An 11439-nucleotide genomic window follows, 5' to 3' on the forward strand; every position below is an offset into this window, starting at 1 on the left:
GGATGGGATTTGGTTGCCTTTTCTCGGCTGAACAATGAGGAGGATGTGCTGTTGCACATGAGGGGGTGGAGGTAAGAGTCAAAGCTGCGGGGCTCAGATGTCAACCAGTATTGGTAGGAGGGGGACAGGATGTTCACTGTAGCTCCTGGGCCCTATGCTAGAGGCTGAACCCCCTGGTTAGAGGGACTGGGGTCCAGGGGTGAAGTAGGGCTGATATGGGGTGATCTTTGTGGGAGACAGGACTGGAGTGTGGAGAGGGTCCTGGGAGTTCCGTTTCTCAAGACCCCAAATTCCATACAATTCACTGCAAATGGGCCCGGAGAGATAGCACAGCAGCGTTTGCCTTGCAAGCAGCCAGTCCAAGACCAAAGGTGGTTGGTTCGAATCCCGGTGTCCCATATGGTCCCCCGTGCCTGCCAGGAGCTATTTCTGAGCAGACAGCCAGGAGTAACCCTTGAGCACTGCCAGGTGTGGCCTAAAAACCAAAAAAACAAAAACAAAAACAAAAAAAAATACAATTCACTGCAAATTCCCTGTCTCATTGTCTCCCCTAAGGAGAGCCCTTAAGTGCTTCTTCCTAAAAGATGCCTTTCTTTACCCTGAATTGCATATGGCCCACATTCCCAAATTAAGGTCTCCCCATCCAAACACAATTATATCTCTTTACATATGTCAAGGCCTGGTTCAGGGTTTTTTCAGTCATGGGCTGGAGTTCCTTGAACCCTGAAGGCACTGTTTGCTTTCCTGACCTCTGCCTCTGTTTGCATCTAACTAGCCCCTGTTCTGCTGTCACATGGACAGCAGGAAGGACCCTACACAATGTTCCACTTCTCAGGTGGTAGGGCCAGCCTTGGGCTCCCTAACACTCCTTTCCCCCAAATTAAGAGCAAGTTCCTCCTCAAGTGACAGTGGAGGGAGGGAATGTGGAGTCAATAGAATCAAGGAATGAGAGTGGGTGGAGGTCACTAGGGCTTTATGGGACAGGTACTTGATCTGGTCTCTGCTCACCCCACCCCTATGCATACAAACTTAGAGCAGGGTCCAAAGTCTTTAAATAGATGACTTGTCACTCCCTCACCCACTAGAGGAACTTCCAATATGAACCCAGAGTACCCACACTTGTTTCTGGACCCGCAGTTTCCCCCTGCCCCTTTCCTGTTTTTTTTTTTTGTTTTTGTTTTTGTTTTTTTTTTTTTTTTTTGGCCACACCCGGTGATGCTCAGGGGTTACTCCTGGCTATGCACTCAGAAGTCGCTCCTGGCCTGGGGGACCATATGGGACACCGGGGGATCGACACTGCGGTCCATCCAAGGCTAGCGCAGGCAAGGCAGGCACCTTACCTCTAGCGCCACTGCCCCTGCTCCTTCCTGTTTTAACTTCATCATTTGTTAGTGGGCAAAGTGGTCTCGAATTCACTGGTTAGCAAGTGGAGGTGAGAAGCCTGGTGGCGCAAAGGCCACAGTCACTGAACTGCTCCTGTGTCTTGTTATCTCTGAGGCAGAAAAGCAAAATTTGGGGTGTTTCATCCAGGGTTCCAAGAAGAGACCCTCTTTCTGCACCCCAGTCATCAGTGCAGAGGCCCCTCTCATGTCTGGTCTTGGCCTCAGTCTGCTCAATCTGTCTGGAAATCCCTCCCCTGTCTTACACCCATCTTCTCAGGTTCTTCAGCTCAGAGCCTCAGGCCAGAAAACTGAGAAAGGACCTAGAGCTCTGAGCTCTGCTTTGCAGAGATGGCTTGGGGTGGGGTGGGGGGAAGAAGATGGAGGGAGAGGAAGGTTCTGGGTAGCAGCTGGTGCTGGAGTGGCACAGGGGGAGGGGAGAATGAGGTGGAGGAGAGAGCTGGGCAGAGAGTAGGGAGATGGAGGGGTCAGGGGCTGCACCTTGGTACTGAGGTCTAGTGAGCTCGAATCCAGGGGCCTGCTGCTAAAGTGTGATGATATTTTGCCCTTTATTATGCCTGAATTTGGCTCAGTGAATAACTTGTGGGGAGAAGGTGACCTAGACTGCTCACACACAGGAGCTGGGGAGTTGGGGGTGCCAGATGACTGCTCCAGAGAAACCTTTGGTGGAATGAAATAAGAGCAAGAATCTGCCCCAGGCCCTGCCCCTTTCCTAATGGCATGGACCTGTGCAAAGCAGCAGTGATGGAAGTGCAGTCTCCAAAGGGCATGCTTTGCACTTCCAGCTCCATGAAATATTGAGGGTTCCAGGAGGAAATGTGGTGATGCATTTGCTAACAGCTCCCACATGCACTGGTTCAAGGAACTAGAATGATTTTTAGTAGGGCTGTCCTATGTTGTTCTTAGCATTTCCTGTGTTTATTTCTCTCTCCTCATCTCTGATTACATTCTTAGTATAAATTCATGAACCCTCAATGAGTAACAAGGAGGGAGTATTTTGATCTTGATTTTACTTTTTTTTTTATTTTCTTGGGCCATACCCGGTGAAGGCTCAGGCCTTGGTTACTCCTGGCTATGCACTCAGAAATAGCTCCTGGCTTGGGGGACCATATGGGACACTGGGGGACCGAACCACTATCTGTCCTAGGTCCAGCCATGTGCAAGGTAAACGCCCTACTGCTCACACCACATTCTGCGCCCCTGCTTTTACTTTTTAATATCAAAGTCTTGCAGAGAGGATAGTGGGTTTGTATTTGGGAGGTTGAGAGTTCTAGTCTTCCCTTGACTACCAATTTTTATAGACCAATCTGGGGCAATCAGTCTCTAGGATACATTGCCTTCCCCCCCAATTTTCTCATTTGTGAAATGAGGAGGGTGACATCCAAATGAAATGTGGAAGAGGTGATGGATGGCACAGGTTGCTATCCAGTCTTGCTATTCTGTCATTTGGAAATTAGGATCTTCTAGAGACACACGGCTTTCTCCACTCACATAGTTCTAGGTATGCGAAGGCTATACTCAAAGGAAGCAAACGACCACATTCAAGTGGTCCCCCAGGAAGCCATATTCTCCTATCAACTTGCTGCCTGCAATTCCTCAAACATTTCTGGAGGACTTTTGGAATTGTCTCATAGCTTAAGGTGTTACACTCTGGAAAAGCCTCACAGGAAAGTGAAACTTTGTCTTTCACCATGACTTTGCTCGTTGTAAGACATAATGAAGGGGGTAAGGGGTTAGACCTTGTGAAGTTAGGAAGGCGGCCTAATCAGAGCAGATCCGATCCAAAGCAGAGGTGTGGAGACTCTGCAGTGGGGGTCATACGTTCCCTGGGGCACCAAAACCCACATGGTAGACTTGTCCCAGGGGATGCTTCTAGAGTGTTTTTTTGGAATTCCAGGAACATGTTTAGAGTAGCTGTGTGGCCTCACAGGGAATGACTTGGAAGGCCCAGAGCTCCTCCAGCTGTCGAAGTTCTGGTTTGTCTGTGAAAATCACATCATCTTCATTCCTCCAACTTCACTGTGCATACCCCATTGCAGCTGGTACTCTTGGGAATGGGGCCAGACCGATGAGCCAAATGAGGCAATGCTCATTTCCAGCATGCTTTGCAACTTCTCCAACTACACAAAGCTAGAGATGGAAGGCATTAAAGGTCGGCTAGTCTGAATCTCTTGAGCTGGAGAGGGGAAATAGAGGCCAAAAGAAAGGAAACTATTCTTCTAAAGATCAGGATCCACACCCATAATTTCTTCATAAATCAGTTTTTGAGGCTACACATGGGTGGTGGCTGAACCTGAGGCAGGGGCAGGGCCCCTTCTTCACTTTAAGCCCAATACAGTCCAAAGATCCAACTCCTAGCGAATATTTTGTAAGACGACCCACCCCAGCTATCCTTCCAACCATATTGGCCAGGTACTTTGCAAAATACGGGCAAACAGCAGCCCACAATCCCAGGACCCTCTCCATACTCTGGCATCTAGAGCCTAGCAGGCAGTGGAACTATGACCTTTAAAAGTGGAGAATATTGTAGAAGTGGAAGGGATGAAGGGTCAGCAATGAACCTCCCAGTACTCAGACCCCCACTTTGTCACTTCACACTTACTGGCCCCCTCTCAATGCAGTGAGGAAACGCCTAGTCCGTTGGGGCCATTGGCCTGCGTCCAAATCCAGTTGTACCATGGAGTAGCTCTGCAACATTGGGGCAACTTGCTTAAACCCCTCTGAACCACACTTTCCTCGCTGATAAAAAATTCTTCATTGGAGCTGAGAGGTTGGCTGAGAGTGCCTAGTTTTGTGGTTCGTACTCATCAGCATGAGAAAGGGGATAAGTAGTGAGTTTATCTTGGCCCATGTTTTCTTCTGGAAAAAAAAAAGCAAGGAAGAAGAAATGGGCATCTTACAGCTTCCAGAATTGGGGGGAGGGGGTAATCACAGGAGCCCATCTTTTGATTCCATCTTGCAGTCCCATTCGCTCCTCACTACCCTTGTCTGATCAGCGGTTTCTTGATGCCCAGCTGTGTCCTCATCAACACGGATGATCACCCTTCCCAGCCAATTAACACTTGCTTTGTTAATGATTAAATCTATGACTTTGACTTGGGGTGGATGAAAATATCCCCAACCACTGGACAGTGTGAGGGCAAGTTATTAGAATTAGGAAGGGGACAACGCCACTATGGGCTCTGGACGTGTTAGTGGGCAGGTGGCCCCAGAGGGGGGTGGGGATACAGTCCGCTCAGTAGGGGAGCATGGTTAGAGGGGTCACTGGAAAGTTACAGGTCTACTCTCCTACTCGTTTCTGCCATAGGCTTGGCTGAGGGTACTGGGTCTCAGCACAGACTTTGGCATTCTCCTTGCCAGGGGGTAGGCCATTGATTGCTGTAGGCAGCAGAAAAGAATGCGGTGAGCTGAGCCTGGGTGTTCATTTTCTTGGGCTGCTGAAACTAAATGCCCCCACTGGGTGGCTTAAGGACAATAATAATTTAGTTTATTGCTATTTCTGGAAGTGGAAAATGATGGCATTGTAGGACCCTGCACCTTCTCTGGGATTTGCCCCAGCCTTAGATTTGTTGGAATCATCACTCTAATCTCTGCTGTTCTTTACTTCTGTCTCTGTGTCCTCTTCTCTCCTAAGGATATCCTTCAGGGGACTCATTGATACCCTATATTTCAGAATGATTAGACCCCCCTCATTAACGTCATCTTTCAAGATTTGCTTTCCGTATAAGGTTATATTTTAAAAATTTTTGAAAGAACAGTGATGGACAGTGGTAACTATTCAACTCACTGCAGATAGGTAAGAGTACAGAGCAGGACAAGGAGAAGGGATCAATCTGCAGCTGGCATCTTGCTTCTCCTTACAGGGAGTGGAGGAGAATACTCAGGAACTTGAGAGTGGGGCTGGACTAAGCTCCAGAGGTCTGGAATAGGAGGTTATGTGTGAGGAAAAAGGGGATAGAATAGAGCAGGGATATTCTAAGTTGGAGGAAAGAAGGTTTGAGGGGACCATGCAGAGGTCCTAAATTTCAATTATTGTGGCTCATGGGGAGAGTCCGTGTTGGGAGGGGTCACTGTATCCCTCGACAAACCATATATTACAAATTATGAGTCTTGAATTTAACACCCCATGGTCTGTTATATTACAATTATAACAATATATATATTATATCATATCACCCATGGTCTGTTATATTACAGGCCACAACTTATCTATAGTAAACAAAGTTGCATTTTGGTCATGTGAGTTTGATTTCAGAAAATAATCATTTATACTTTAGGGGACCCAGTGGATAGTTTTTTCTTCTATTTTGTTCCTGGGGTGAAAAACTAAAGGAAAATCCTTTGAACTTTATGCTCACTGTCCAGGTGAGAACCAGGTTCAGTTAGGGAATTTTGAATGTCCAAGCTAATGTATGAAGCAAATCCTGAAATATCTGCTTCTCTTACTACAGTGTGGTGTGTGTGTGTGTGTGGGTTGTGTGTGTGTGTGTGTGGTTGTATTTCTGTTGGAGACAGAGGAGGGGTGAGCTTTACTTAGTTGTGGTGTATCTGCCATTGGTCCCTTCCCCTCCCTTAGACTCACGTCTGCACCTCACCTCTCAAGTGCTGTTTCCTGGAGAGCTCTGTCAGGGCTCAGATGGAGATAAGAGGTATAGATATGAAGGTAGCTTGATAAGCTTCTGAATCTGTCAGGAGAGACTTAGTCTCCTGAAGTAACTGGCAATGCCCCCTGCCATTGTCCTCATCCCTTGTTCTCTAGGGATGAGTCTTATATGGGTTCTGGCTTTTCTGGATCCTCAGAGCCTGTTTTCCAGCCTCCCTCATCAGATGCCTTTCTTTTTGGAAGGAGCTTGAGAGTCCTCCCTCAGTGACTGTGATATTTTTGCTTGTTGAGGTGGCTCTGTTGGGACAGGGCCCCTAGAATGTGTGTACAGGACATCTTTGTCCCTCTCAAGGCCTACAACTGTCTTTTTTTTTTTTTTTTTTTTTTTTGCTATGTAAACCTCTGGATAGCCCCGGGCTGACTTAAGGCTCCAGTTTCTATTAGCCTCCTCTCAAGGCCAGTTCCTCAGACCTTTGTTTTTCATTTAGACTTCAGGCCCTAGGACTTTTGGCCACACACCATGGTGCCAAACATACATCCAGGAGGAGTACACAAACTTGCCATTTCCTCATGTGAGAGGGAATGGGCCCAGATCTGTCCATGTACTTTCCTCCTTGCAAAATCTTCCTTTGTCCTTTACTATGATGCACCCTTCCCTTTTGCCATACCTGACAGTATTCAGGACTTACTCCTGACTCTGAGTTCAGGAATCACTCTTGGTGGGCTTCTAGGGACCATATGGAATGCTAGGATCAAGTTTGGAGGACGAATAGCATACAAAGCCAGTGCCCTACCAGCTGTACTATTGCTTTAGTTTCCCTATCATGCCTCTTGATATCCTTTAGCTGGGGATCAGTAACTAGTTCTTGAAAGTTCCTAAAATATCTCCTTTTGCAATTCTTTTTCCCTTTATTCTTTTTTGTGGCCCATACCTGGTGATGGTGTTAGGGCTTTCTCCTGGCCCTGCGCCTAGGGATCACTCCTAGTAGGCTTGGGGGAACCATATATGGTCGCCAAAGATTCAACAGTGGTTGGCTATGTGCAAGTGAAATGAATTCTACCAACTGTACTATCTCTCTGGGCCCTCTTTTTGAAGTTCTTCATAAGACAATTTGGCACTTCATTGATATTTCATTTCTTGTGTCTTGATTGTCCACTTGAAAATGATGAATTTATGTTCTATTGTGAAAGCTCCAGTGGGACATTGGGGTTATGACCAGAGAGAAAGTCATAAGGATCTCTCTGACAACTCTTGTAAATCTAGAAACACTTGGACATTGAATAAAGGAGCTGGAGGTCAGTGGCCACTAGAGGACAGCAGATTCTGCTTTAAACCACGTTTCCTTTTTGATGTTTCACTCAATTTCTGTCTGATACGGGTGAACTTGTAATATTTCAGTTTGTTCCCCAATGCTGTCCCCTTTTTTCTGAATCCCCAGAGTTTAATTCCCATTCTCCTAACTGAAGTATCCATGTTAGTCTGCAGAATGCAGTTGCAGTATTAAACAAACACCTTCATGATAACAAGCTTGGAGATTAAAAAACCCATTCTCTGACAGGAATAGTCTGGTCAGGGATGAAAGAGGTTTGATAAACTGCCTTATAAATAGGAAGCTTCATTGTAGAGGCAGAAGAGAAGGGCTTCATATTGAAATAATAGAAATGATACTAGATTGATGCTTAGATTAGTGGCTAGGATAGGGGGAAATGGACGAAAGTGATCAAAGATACAAACTTCCAGGTTAACTTATTTGCATGGATGATTATTAACAATAGTGTATTGTAGACTTGAAAGTTGCTGAGAGTTAATCTTAAAAGTTTTGGTTAATCACAATTGTAACTGTGTGAGATGTTAACGAAACCCACTGGGACTATCATTTTGTGATAGATATGCATATTATATTTTGTGAGCTTTGAATGTATATAGTATTATACATCAGGTATCTCCTTTCTATTGCTTGAAAAAAGAAACAATGGCTTTGGGAACATTGAGAAAGGAAGCAGGAAACTGGGTAAGTCTTCCTAGAAAAGGGTATTGGGTACAGATTAGATTTTTTTTTAGGAATAGAAATTGGGGGGGAAGAAGAAGCTGAAGTTAAAGGAAAGAGTTATTAAGAAATCTTGGGGACAGAACAAGAGGGAGGTAGATATACAAATATTGGGGATGAGAAACTTTCATCATGGGGCTGTTAGTACTGTTTGAGGATAAGGGTTTGAGTGTGGAAAACTTTGGAAAGATTCCACTTGGAAAGCAGAACTTACTTTTCCACCTTCAAAGCTTTGAGGGATAGACTTCGCAGTTATAATAGAATTGAAAAAAGATATATACATGTATATAGGATATATTAGATCCTATATATAAAATTTGAAAAGATCATTACTGGGAAGCTCAGGGGCAAGGGCTGCTGGACAGTCAGAAGGTTCAGGGTAAATTCCTCATTCTTCCAGCACATGAATAATCCGGATTGACTGTTATTCTTCTCGACCTTTTTTTCTTTGTACTTCTTGTGTGTGTGTGTTGTGTGTGTGTGTGTGTGGCTGTGTGTCCTAGTTTGTTGTGTGTGGGGGTGATTTGGGGCCACACCTGATTATATTCAGAGCTTACACCTGCCTCTGCTCTCAGGGATCATTCCTGGTGAGCTGGGTGCTTAGGATTGAACCTGGGTCAGCCATGTGCAAAGTAAACACTTTACCCATTGTACTATAGTTCGGTCCCTCTGAGATTATTTTTTAATCTACAGGTGGGAGTAATAATTCCTATATGTAAGGGATATTTTAAATATTGAGTTGGATAATATACATAAACTGCTTATCAGAGTGCCTGCTAAGAGTTTGCTCAATAGTAGCATTTAATATTTAAAAGGATAATTACCTTCAAATGTTTCAAAAAGTCACATGGAAACACAATTATTTGTACTGTTCCACCAGTTATGCAAATGAGAGGGGAGATAGATTAGAGTTGGTTGCTCAGGGTACCCAAGCCTGGGAGCGGCTGCAATATAATCAAGGTCCTCTGTTGTTCCAGGTATCCAGCAGAGGCTGAAGTGGGTATCTTTCCTGGTAGACAAAGTTGTGCCCATGAAGGTTCTCTCTTACTTGATTCTTAGTGATCCTGGGATGTTCCTTTTTTTTTTTTTGTGGTTTTTGGGTCACACCCGGCAGTGCTCAGGGGTTATTCCTGGCTCCAGGCTCAGAAATTGCTCCTGGGCAGCACGGGGGACACATATGGGACGGCAACCGCCTTACCTTCATGATATCATCTCCTGGCCCCCGATCCTGGGATGTTCTTAAACTGAATTCAAAAGACTCTTTGGTTTCTCTGAAGAAGGTGCCCTGTTCCCATGGTAATAGAACCAAGTGAAGGAAGTATCCCTTTCAAAGGGTCTCTCTGGTGTAGGTGGCTTTATCTGAGGGGAGGGGTCTGGAAGAGCTCTGGCTTCTATGACCGCTGCCCAGCTTACCTAGCTGAAGTCCGTGTAGGAAGTAGGAATATTTTTTTTTCTTTTTGGGTCAACACCCATGTGACACTCAGAGGTTACTCTGGCTGTGCACACAGGAAATTGATCCTGGCTTGGGGGGCCATATGGGAATGCCGGGGATCGAACCAAGGTCTGTCCTGGATTGGTTGCGTGCAAGGCAAATAGCCTTATATGATAGCCGTGCTGAATGCTCTGGCCCCAGGAATATTCTTTCTGAAGATTATTTCATGGGCTGTAGAGATAGTACTACTGGTTGAGGTGCTTGCTTTGTATGTGGCTGACCTGAGTTTGATTCTCGACATCCATTGGTACCCTGAACACACCACCAGAAGTGATTTCTGAGTGCAGAGCCAGGAGCATTGCCAGGTGTCAAACAATACACAAAACAAACAGAAGACCATTTCCTACTCTCAGTGAATGTAAGATCCCTCTTCTGGGGTTTAGGGTATGTTGAGAAACTCTTCTGAGATTCGAGTGTTAGACTTCTCAGGGCAGTGTTAGGTGTCCTGGGATTGTACCAGAGAACAGTCTTCTTTTTCCTCTCCTACAAAAATCTTGTAGAGCTTGGAAGGGGATAGCTGGGTCTTTAGGTACAAAACTTAGCACTTTCCAGCATCATTCCATGCCAATCACTTGGGACACAGGGATATACCTCACCTGCCCTCACACTCCATGACAGGAAAGGGCTCTGCTCCCCTCCTCATACAGGCAGAATGTTCAACAAATTTTGAGGTTTCTTCACTTGTTCCTTTCAGGAAAGAAAGATAGATTTTTACCAATGAAACTGGTAAAATTTATTCATCTATTTAATTTCATTCAGGGATTCATTCCAGATTAATTTATTATATGTCATCTATTTGCATAGTAATTACTCTTGAAGGTGCTAGAGAGTAGATATATGTTAACAATTGAGAAAGGGAAGTGACAAATGGTAGTGGGCATTAAATGGGGGAAGTCAGGGGTTTCTCAGAAACTCTTTTTGAAAAGATAAAAAATTTGAACTGAGACTTGGGCAACCATTTTCACCATTAAGACTAGGACAAGGAGTCCTGAAGAAAGCTAGTATGGTCACACTGTACTGAGCTGGAGAATGGACTGAGATGGGCAGGGGAGCTGGAGTGGGGTAGGTATAGGCCTAGTGCCCTGGACCTCTAAGAATGGAAGGAGAAGCAGTAGTTTAGGATCAATGAAAAGAATAGGTTTCTGAATTTGGCTGCTTATCAAGAAGGTCCAATCTCAGCTCCAGAATAGCTCATTGGCCAAATATCTGCTTTACAAATATGAGGCCATGTGTTTCCATTTCAACACTGGTCCATATGCATCCATTGGTAGCACCACAGAGTTGTGTGATTGTTGGGGCATGCTGCACCTCAGTGTGTGACCCCTGCCTCTTGAGCCTGAGTCTAGCATTGCTACCCAGGTCTGTGTGATTCCCCAGTCATTGCAATAAACCAAACCTCTGAGAAATTGCAAAAATTAATCTCTGAGAACTTGCCGCAAGGAAGAGAAAATCCCCAGGACTACAAATTCTTCAGGGCAAGTTATCAGGCTTTTCCAGGGTAAATTTCTGTCTGCTCACTAAGGGGGTTTAGTCCTAGCACTGGCACTTGGAAAATTCTGATCTTCTTGAGCTGCTCTGCCATTTGGGTCATGTATCTCTGCTCTCTGGGCACACATACCCTGAAGTCCTGTGTGTCACTTTTCAGAACCATATGCAGGAGTGTTGCCTTAGCCAGTGTGGGCCTGGTGGTTCATGTACAGTTCTTGGGAGCTGAGTGTAACATTTCTGACAACAGGACAGAAAAGCTGTCCCACCATCTAGAAGCTTTTGACTTACAGATGCTTTTGAACCCTATTTGAGGAGCTTATAAACTCCCCTGACTAGGCTCCTTTCAGGGAGATGAACATAAAAAAAAACAAAACTGTCTTCCCTTCCCTTCCCTTTCACAAGAAAACT

The sequence above is a fragment of the Suncus etruscus genome, chromosome 11 (genome assembly GCF_024139225.1).
Source record: "Suncus etruscus isolate mSunEtr1 chromosome 11, mSunEtr1.pri.cur, whole genome shotgun sequence".
NCBI lineage: Eukaryota > Metazoa > Chordata > Mammalia > Eulipotyphla > Soricidae > Suncus > Suncus etruscus.